Here is a 9,361-nt window from a genome sequence, read left to right as displayed (position 1 = left end):
TGTGTGTGTGTGTGTGGGGGGGGGGGAATGCACTTCAAATTGGTAGGTTAAGTCATGGATCTGTCCCCATCTGTGTCAATGCAATGCTACTGTGTGGGGTCCAGAAAATAGGATCTTCTCTTCTGGTTTCACCTCGGTCTAGGCTTCCTCTGGATTGAGGGGGCATTCATTGCGTCAGAAGATCCTGCAGGACTAAACCAGTGAATGTTCTAGAGGAAAATCCTCACTCAATTATACTAGTGAGGACAAACAAACGCTATTCCGCATATGCAGACAAGAGGAAAGAGAGGTGGCAAACGGGCTGATCCACCCCTGCTGTTTCACCCTGGTGGACACTGATACTTAGATAGCATGTCAACTAGACACTCCTGGCTAGGGACGGAGTTCAACCTGCCATCTAAGCTAAGTCTCACAAGGTTGCTCTCATAACAATTAGCTATGATCTACATAAGTCACCAAGATGAGAATCAATATAGCACCATAGGCATGAATCAAGAATACCATATATGTGGGGGTTCCCCCGCCCCATCTTTTCTGGGTACTAGTTCTTCAGTCAGACTAGTTAGTTGTTATTTTCTATTGTTTACTTCTATTTCTCCACATTCATCCCTTATTTTTTTGTTTTATGATTCTTAAAATTCGTTTGAGCATATTCTCCTGCTAATGGAATACTTCTCTCTGATTATTATCTTAGCTACTACTATATGAACATATTAAAATATAAGAACTAATCCAAAGCCAATTCTTATTATATGGAGGTCAGCTATATCCTGAAATTTCCACATTTTACAAGCTGTTGTATCCCTCTGTTGGACCTGTGGTCATTAGGTATTATGTCAACTGGACACTCCTGGCTAGAAGCAGAGTTCCATCTGCCAGTCAAGCAGTAGCTTGATGACACCTCCTTGGGTGTGACCCTTGTATAAGAGCAATATTGAACAGCGATGATTCTTCTCGACCACTTCTCACTGGGACATCACTGGCCTCTGTGTCTACCTGGAGGGGCAGCCCCCTGTGGGCTACCTAATACTGAGAGCAATCAGCACTCTGCCATGCCTCCACTGACTTTGGATCCATGTGACAGTACTCCACAGCCTGTGAACTTTACCTGTTGACATCATTTGCCTGCAGCTGTATGAGTCTGAAGAGGGTTCTGACTAGCATTGGACTCCGGAACTGGGGTGGAGTGCCTTCTTGATGTCAAATTGCTTCTTGACATAAAGTTCTCTCTTGTCCATAGCTGAGTGTCACTGGGTTGTTTCTCTAGACCACCCGGCCAAACACAGACACTATTCACTTGGTTTCTCCGCAGCACTCTTCCGGCTTCTTGTTCCCTCTGCAATATTACTGCAATCCTTTCCAGCATGCTATAGCTCACTTATAACTAGCCATGCTCTCTCAGGGACTTTCACTAACTTCAAGTGTTTCTGAGCTCTTAGCAAATCAAGGCTGGAGAGACTTCATACCATGTCCTATGAACCTGTTATCAGGAGGGACTAGTCCTGGAAGAAGCATATCATCGCTGGGAGAGAGGTCCATGACAAAGAAAACTCTTAGCGAGATTAATTGACAGTGTCGGGAACCACGGCTGCAAGCAGGGCACTGATTGTAAGGATGCTGCAGGGGTGGGTGTCCTTCCTCCTCTTGCACACGGGGTCCCTATGCGTTGGAACAGACTTGATGGCACCTAACAACTGCAGCGACATATTTAGCACAAGTGTGCTTCAAAGCAATACTGTTACACACTCACACACACACACACACACACACACACACAATGTTACCTTGATGAATTTGATAGGAGAGTGGTATGGGTATGGACAGATGATGGTTTGTGTTAAAGGAGAACCAGACATCGGGATTGGAGAACTCAGTAGCAACCTTCAACATGCCGATGAGGCCAAGAGGATCTGAAACACTTAACTGGTGAAAATGAAAGACTGCCGCCTTCAGTCTAAACTGCAGCTCCGCGTAGAACAAAACAAGATCCTCCCAACTGACTCAGGAAGCAACCTCATAAGCAACAGAGAAAATGTTGAGGTTGTCAGTGATTTTACTTTATTGGGAACCCAATCAACATTCGTGGAAGCAGAGGTCAAGGTGAAATACCATATTGGGAAGATCTGCTGCACAGAAACCTTCCTGACGTACTAAAGAATAAAGACCAAGTTGCACTTGGCCAAGCCAAGGTCTTTTCACTCACCTCCTATGCAATGCAGAAGGAAGACCCCTGGGAACGATGCCTGGGGATTATGCCGTGGCAAAGCTTGGACTCTGGGAAGAATGAACAACTCTTGGCTTGGAGGAAGCACAGCAGGAGTCCTCCTGAGCAGGAAGGATAGCGAGACTGAGTCTCTTTGATTCGGAACACCACTTGTCTGTTGGTTTAGCCATATTGTGGTGGCTTGTGTGCTGCTGTGATGCCGGAAGTGACATGTCACTGGTATTTCCGACCCCAGCAGGGTCACCCAAAGTGAACAGGTTCCGGCGGGGCTTCCAGTTTCAGAACCGACTGTGAAGAAGGGACAGGCTCTCTGCACAGAGAAATTAGCCACTGAAAACTTTATGGATAGCATCAAAACTTTGTTGTGTACTGAAAACGTCATGAATAGAAGCAGAACACTGTCAACGATAGTGCCAGAAGATGAGTCCCTCAGGTCAGGAGGAAGAGCTGCCTCCTCAAAGCAGAGTTGACCATGGTGACATCAATGGAGTAAGGCCTGCGGGACCTTCATTCACTGAAGAGGCACGAATCAGAAGGTGAGGCAACTGCTGAAAACATCAATGAATAATTGGAACTTGGGCTGTCTGAACTATGAATCTAGTTAAATTGGAAGATGTCAAAAATTAAAGGGAATGCATAAAGATCAATATTCAAGATGCTAGTGAGCTGAAATGGAGGGTTATTGGCCAGTTTGATTCAGTAAATTATATGGTTTATTATGCTTGGAATGACAGATTAAAGAGGAATGGTGTAAAATTATTATTCAAATTTACACACCAACCATTACACTGCTAGTGATGCAGAAACGGAAGAATTCTACATTTTCAGTTTGAAATTAAGCAAACATGCGATCAAGATATATTTATAATCATTGGCGATGGGAATGCAAAAGTAAGAAAAAGGGAAAAGAACTGTCATTGGAAAATATGTCCTTGATGACAGAAATGAAGGTGGAGATTGCATGTCAGAGATGTGTAAGACCAACAACTTCTTCCTTGAAAAAAACAGTTTTTTCAACAGCACAAGCATTGACTACACACATGAGCTTCTTCCAGATGGAATACGCAGACATCAAAGTGACTACATCTGTGTGAAGAGGTGATGGAGAAGCTCAATGTCAGCAGCTAAAGCCAGGCCAGGGATGACTGTGGAACAGGCCAACATTTGCTCACATGTAAGTTCAGATTAAAGCTGAAAAACATGAAAAAATGTCCCCGAGAACCAAAATACCACCTTGAATATATCCACCCAACTTGGAGAACATCTCAAGAACAGATTTACTTCATTAAACGCTAATGGCAGATGACCTGATGTGGGAAGACATCAGGAAACCATGAAGAAAGCAAAACATAACTAAAAAGACAGGAAAGAAAGGATGAACGTGGGTGTCAGAAGAGTCTCTGAAACTTGCTCTTCATAATAGACTAAGTGAGGCAAATGGAAGAAATGACGTCAAAGAGTTGAATAGAGATTTTCAAAGGGCCCCTCGAGAAGACAGTCAAATATTATAATGAAGTGTTCAAAGGCATCAAGTTAGAAAACCAAAAAGGAAGAACATAATCAGCATATCTTAAACTGAAACACTAAAAAAAAAATTCAAATCTCAAGTTGCAATCTTGAAAGAACATGTAGGCAAAATATTGAATGGTGCAGGAAATATCAGAAGAACATGGAAAGAATCCAGAGTCACTGTACCAAAAAGAACTAGTTGACCGTCTACCATTCCAGGAGGCAGCCTGCAATCCAGAACTAATGGGACTGAAGGAAGAAGGTTAAGCTGCTCTGAAAACACTACCCAAAAGCAAGGCTCCAGGATTTGATGACACACCAATGGAAATAGTTCAATATGCTGATGAAGCACTGGTAGTACTCATTCACTCATTTGTGCCAGAGAATTTGGAAGACAATTATTTGGCCAAGTGACTGGAAGAGAACCATACTTATAACCATTCCAAAGAAAGGTGACCCAACAGAATGCTCAAATTCTAGAACAATATCACTGATATCACATGTAAGTAAAATTTTGCTGAAGATCATCCATCAAGGATTGCAGTAGTACATTGACAGGGAACTGTCAGAGACACAGGTAGCGTTTCGAAGAGGACATGGAACAAGGAAATCATTGTTGATATTAGATGGATCTTTGTTTGTTTAATAGAAGCTTCTATGATCTTTTTACAAAATTTACCTCATTTGGGGGGGGGTGTCTTACGGATATTACAGCAATCCATAAATCAATTATATCAAGTAAACTTGTACGTATGTTGCCATCATTATTTTCAAAACATTATCTTTCTACTTGAGCCTTATTATCAGCTCCTCTTTTTCCCCTCTCCCTAGCCCCCTTCCACCCTTGTGAACCCTTGATAAATTATATGTATATAAATTATATTTATATAATATAATATATATTATATATAAAACATATATATATTATATATATATATATAAGGTAAAACCACCTGCTGTATCTCATCACCCATGTTTCTATTGTTCATCCCCCCTGGGCTGGGGTTTAAACATCCATCATTGCTATCAGTTCCCCTTTCTCCACCTTCCCACCCCCGCCCCCTCCCCTCATGGTCTCACTATTCTCATTACTGTTTCTGATGGGTTTATCTGTTCTGGCCTCCATGTGTCAAAAGCTCTTATCTGTACCAATGTACATAATCCCATCTAGCTAGATTTATGAGGTAGAATTGGGGTCATGATAGTGGAGGGGGTGGGGGGAGACAGCATTAAAGAACCAGAAGATTGCTGTGTGTTTCATTGGGGTTAAACTGCACCCTGGCTAACTTGTCCCTTCTGTGTGATCCTTCTGTGAGGGGATGTCCAATTGTCTACAGATGGGCTTTGGGTCTCCACTCCAACCCCTCTCCTTCACATTGATATAATTGTTTGGTTTTGTTCTTCTGATACCTGGCCCTGTTGACACCTTGTGATAACACAGGCTGGTGTGCTTCTTCCATGTGGGCTTTGTTGCTTCCCTGCTGGAGCCTTTAAGACCCCAGGTGTCATGTCTTTTAATAGCCAGGCACCAGCTATTAAAGAGGGATCTTGTCTCAAAGCAGCAGAGAATACCAGAAAAGATGTTTATCTGGGTCTTATTGACAATGTGTGGATCATAACAAACTATGGATAGCCTTGAGAGGAATGGGAATTCCAGAACACTTCATTGTTCTCATGAGACACTTGTACATGGATTAAGAAACAGTTGTGAAAAGAGAACGAGGGCATAATGCATGGTTTAAAATCAGGAAAGGTGTGCATCAAGGTTATATGCATTTAACATACTTATTCAATCTATATACTGAACAAATAACAAGAAAATCTGGATTGTATAAAGATGATTAGAACATCAGGATTAGAGGAGGGCTTCTTAACAACCTGATATGCAGATGATACAACCTTGCTTGCTGAAAATGAGGAGGATTTGAAGCACTTGTTGGTAAAGATCAAGTGTTGAAACCTTCAGTTTTAATTACAACTCAATGTAAGAAAACCCAAATCCTCAGGATAGACAACATCATAACAAATAGAGAAAAGTTGTCAAGGGTTTTGTCTTACTTGGCTTCACAGGCAATGCTCATGGACACAGCAGTCAAGAGATCAAAGTCCACAACACATTGGCCAAACATGCTACACACGACCTCTTTAAATGGTCAAAAACCAAGGATGTCACTTTGAGGACTGAGGTGCCCCTGACCTCAAGCCACAGTATTTCCAGGCACCTTATATGCATGTTAAAGTTAAGCATTGAATAGGAGAACTGAAGAAAAATGGATGCATTTGGATTATGGTGCTGAAGAAGAATGTTGAAAGGACTATAGATGGACTGCCAAAAGAATCCATAAATCTGTCTTGGAAGAAGTACAGCCAGAATGATCCTTAGAGACAAGGATGGTGAGACTCAGTCTCAGTACTTTGGAGATGTGGTCAGGAGAGACTAGTTCCTGGAGAAGGACATCATGCTTGGAAAAGTAGAGGAGCCACAGAAAAGAGGAAGGCACTTGACCAGGTGACCCAGTGGCTGCAACAGTGGGCTCAGACACACGAACAATTGCAAGGATGACGCAGCAATGGGTGATGGTGTGTTCTGTTGTATATAGGAGCCCTATGCTTCAGAATGGACTCAATGGTCTAACGACAATAACTCCTCTGATGGACTATGATCAAAATAGGACTATGTGCTATTAGGAGAGGTTTTTTTTAAATTCTAAGAGGACTTAATTGACCATCGGTATATCTGAAAGTTTCAGGGGAATAAGAGTAGAATCTAAAAGTATGACGGGTAAAAATGTCTAGAGATCATCTAGACTCCCTCATTTGAAGGATAAAGAAATGAAGTCCAGGAGAGGAAAGGACTTTGTAGGAAACACGGATGGAGCAGGCTTAGCGCCAGGGTAACTGCGAGGTCCTCACGGGACTTTGCTGGAGGTGCCAAAATCAGTCTCTGGAAACCCAGTCTCTGTCATCTCACGGAGACATGGTGACTAGCCGAAAATGAAAGAGAAACGTGAGGACATCTTATCCTATTGATTTCATAAAAACCGTACTGAAAAATAAGTTAAATTTTAGATGGTCACAAATGCCCTTATAATTTCACCATTGATTTGAGCCTCATCACTACCAGTAGATCTGTGATGTGTTTGTTTTTTTTTTTAACAAGATGGAGTTTGTAGGTGGGAATGCTTTCCTAAGAACATTTGGAAGGACATTCACATTTCCAAGGCATATCCTTAACATTAAAAAAAAGCAAGTGTGTTGATTTTTCTTTGGGGTTTGGCATTTCTGCTTAGGTCTTAGTCATAGCCCAATCAATGGAAAATTCATGGGACTGTATTTTAGTAAATGGCATGAAATGGAAGAGTGATCTAAAGAAACAAAGCAGCAGAGGAAGAATCCAAGCACCTGGTTTTCTAAGACACATAGCTTCTCCCCTTCCAGGAGGGGAACTATGGGTTACATAGCACAAGCTTACAGGTACCAAAAATATAACCTTCCATCATTTCCTACAGCCGAATACAAAGTTTACCTTCAGGTCTTATGCTTTTTTTTTTCTTTTTAATCATTTTTTTGGGGCTCATACAATTCATCACAATACATAGATCAATTGTGTAAAGCACACCTATACATTTGTTGCCCTCATCATTCCCAAAATTTGCTTTCCTCTTGGGTTCTCGGAATCAGCTCATTTTCCTTTTTCCCCCTCCCTCTCCCTTCCCACTTCTCCCTCCCCATGAACCCTTAATAATGTATAAATTATTATTATATCTTATATTACACTGCCCGGCGTCTCCCTTCACCCATCCCTCTGTGGCCCGTTCCCCAGAGAGGAGGTTATATGTAGATCCCTGTGATCAATTCCCCCTTTCTACCCCCTGGTATTGCCACTGTCACCCCTGGTCCTGAGGGGTTCATCTGTCCTAGATTCCCTGCGTTTCCAATTCCCATCTGTACCGCTGTGCATCCTCTGGTCTAACCAGGTTTGCAAGGCAGAACTGGGATCATGGTAGTAGGGGGGAGGAAGTGTTTAAGAACTAGAGGAAGGTTGTGGGTTTCATTATTGCTATACTGAACCCTAAGTGACTCATCTCCTCCCCACTACCCCTCTGCAAGGTATGTCCAGTTGTCTAGAGATGGGCATTGGGTCCCCATCACGCACCACCCTCATTGACGAGGATATGATTCCCCCCGACCACCACCACCTTTGGTGTTTGAAGCCTGGTCCTTTCGGCCCTTCATGATCACACATGTTGGTGTGCTGCTTCCATGTGGGCTTTGTTGCTTCTGGGCTAGATGGCCACTTGTTTACTTTCAAGCCTTTAAGACCCCAGACGCTATAGGTCTCGATAGCCGGGCACCATCAGATAGAAAATTTATTCTAGTCAGTTCCAGATAGAACCATCCCTGCGCGGACTCATTTGTTCTCTCTCCCCCATGTCCACTCTCCCTGATGGGTGACAGAATTTCAAGGGGCTTTGTCTAGCTTTATGACCAGAACAAGGAACAAGCATTTGCCCTCGAGTAGGTCCCTGCCTGTGTGAAAACGCGGGAGATGCACAGTCCCACTTGGCTCATGGGTCTGACTTCTCTCCACGAAGCCTTCGATAGGGGTGACTTCATCCCCGTATCTCCCCGTTGGCTGCAGGAAGCAACCCTTACATTGACTAGGGAGCACTATTCACAAAGGAGACAATTGATTTTTCTCCAAGTACACATTCCTCTGTCTTTATTGACACAAGTCTCTCTGTTTGGAAAGGTCTTCTACACCTGAGTTGTAGAAGGTTGTCTTTGCCATCTCACCTCAAATGTCATTTAGTTCAAGAAGCGTCTTTGATCCTCCTGAGCCAGAAGTAACTTTTTCCTGTTGGGAACTTTATAGCTCTCATATCACACCACACCTATTTTATCATTTGGTTATTTTTGCCCTTCTTTTCTCTCACATTTCAGACTGTGACATTCCCACGAAGAGAGAGTAAGTCTTACCCGTTAAATAACAGTCCCAGAAAGAAGTTAGTGCTTGGTAGGCGCTGAAAACGTGTGCTCAGAATGAATAAAGTAATGGTGGTATTAGTCAGCTCTCACAATGGTAAAACCCACTATATCCAGTCAATTCTAACTCATGTCAACCTCAAGTGTTACAGAGTAGACTACTTCCTGGGGTTTTCTTGGCTCTAAGATGTATGGGAGCTGAGGGTCAGAGCTTTCTTCTAGGGTCCTGTTGGAGGAGGGTTTGGACCATCAACCTTGAGGTTAGTAGTGGTCGGCTATTTGTGTCCCCTCACTGGGGACTTCTCACTGTAATAATGCTTTGCTACTCATGGGCTTACAGACATGAACCTTTAATTTACTTCCCCCTGGAGGGGGCACGAGCAGTCTGAGGTAGCTCTACTCATGACTGAGGTTAACTTTAGGCTTGCCCTAGACATCTTCCTTTCTGGGGTCCAGGCTGAAGGAAGCAACTCCAGTTTGGGAGGCAGATCTCATGGTGAGTAACCAGAAAGCAAAAAGGTGGTGGCACATTCCAAGATTCTGAAAGTCTCCGCTGAAAACTAGCAGAGCTCACATCTTCTCTCACTCCACTCGTCAAAACAAAGCCAACTTCATTGGGAAATATACTCCTTCCAGGGGTAG

This window comes from Echinops telfairi, unplaced genomic scaffold, assembly GCF_000313985.2.
Source record: "Echinops telfairi isolate 266 unplaced genomic scaffold, ASM31398v2 ScPeMD7_9;HRSCAF=40, whole genome shotgun sequence".
Taxonomy (NCBI): domain Eukaryota; kingdom Metazoa; phylum Chordata; class Mammalia; order Afrosoricida; family Tenrecidae; genus Echinops; species Echinops telfairi.
Note: the sequence above shows the minus strand (reverse complement) of the source record.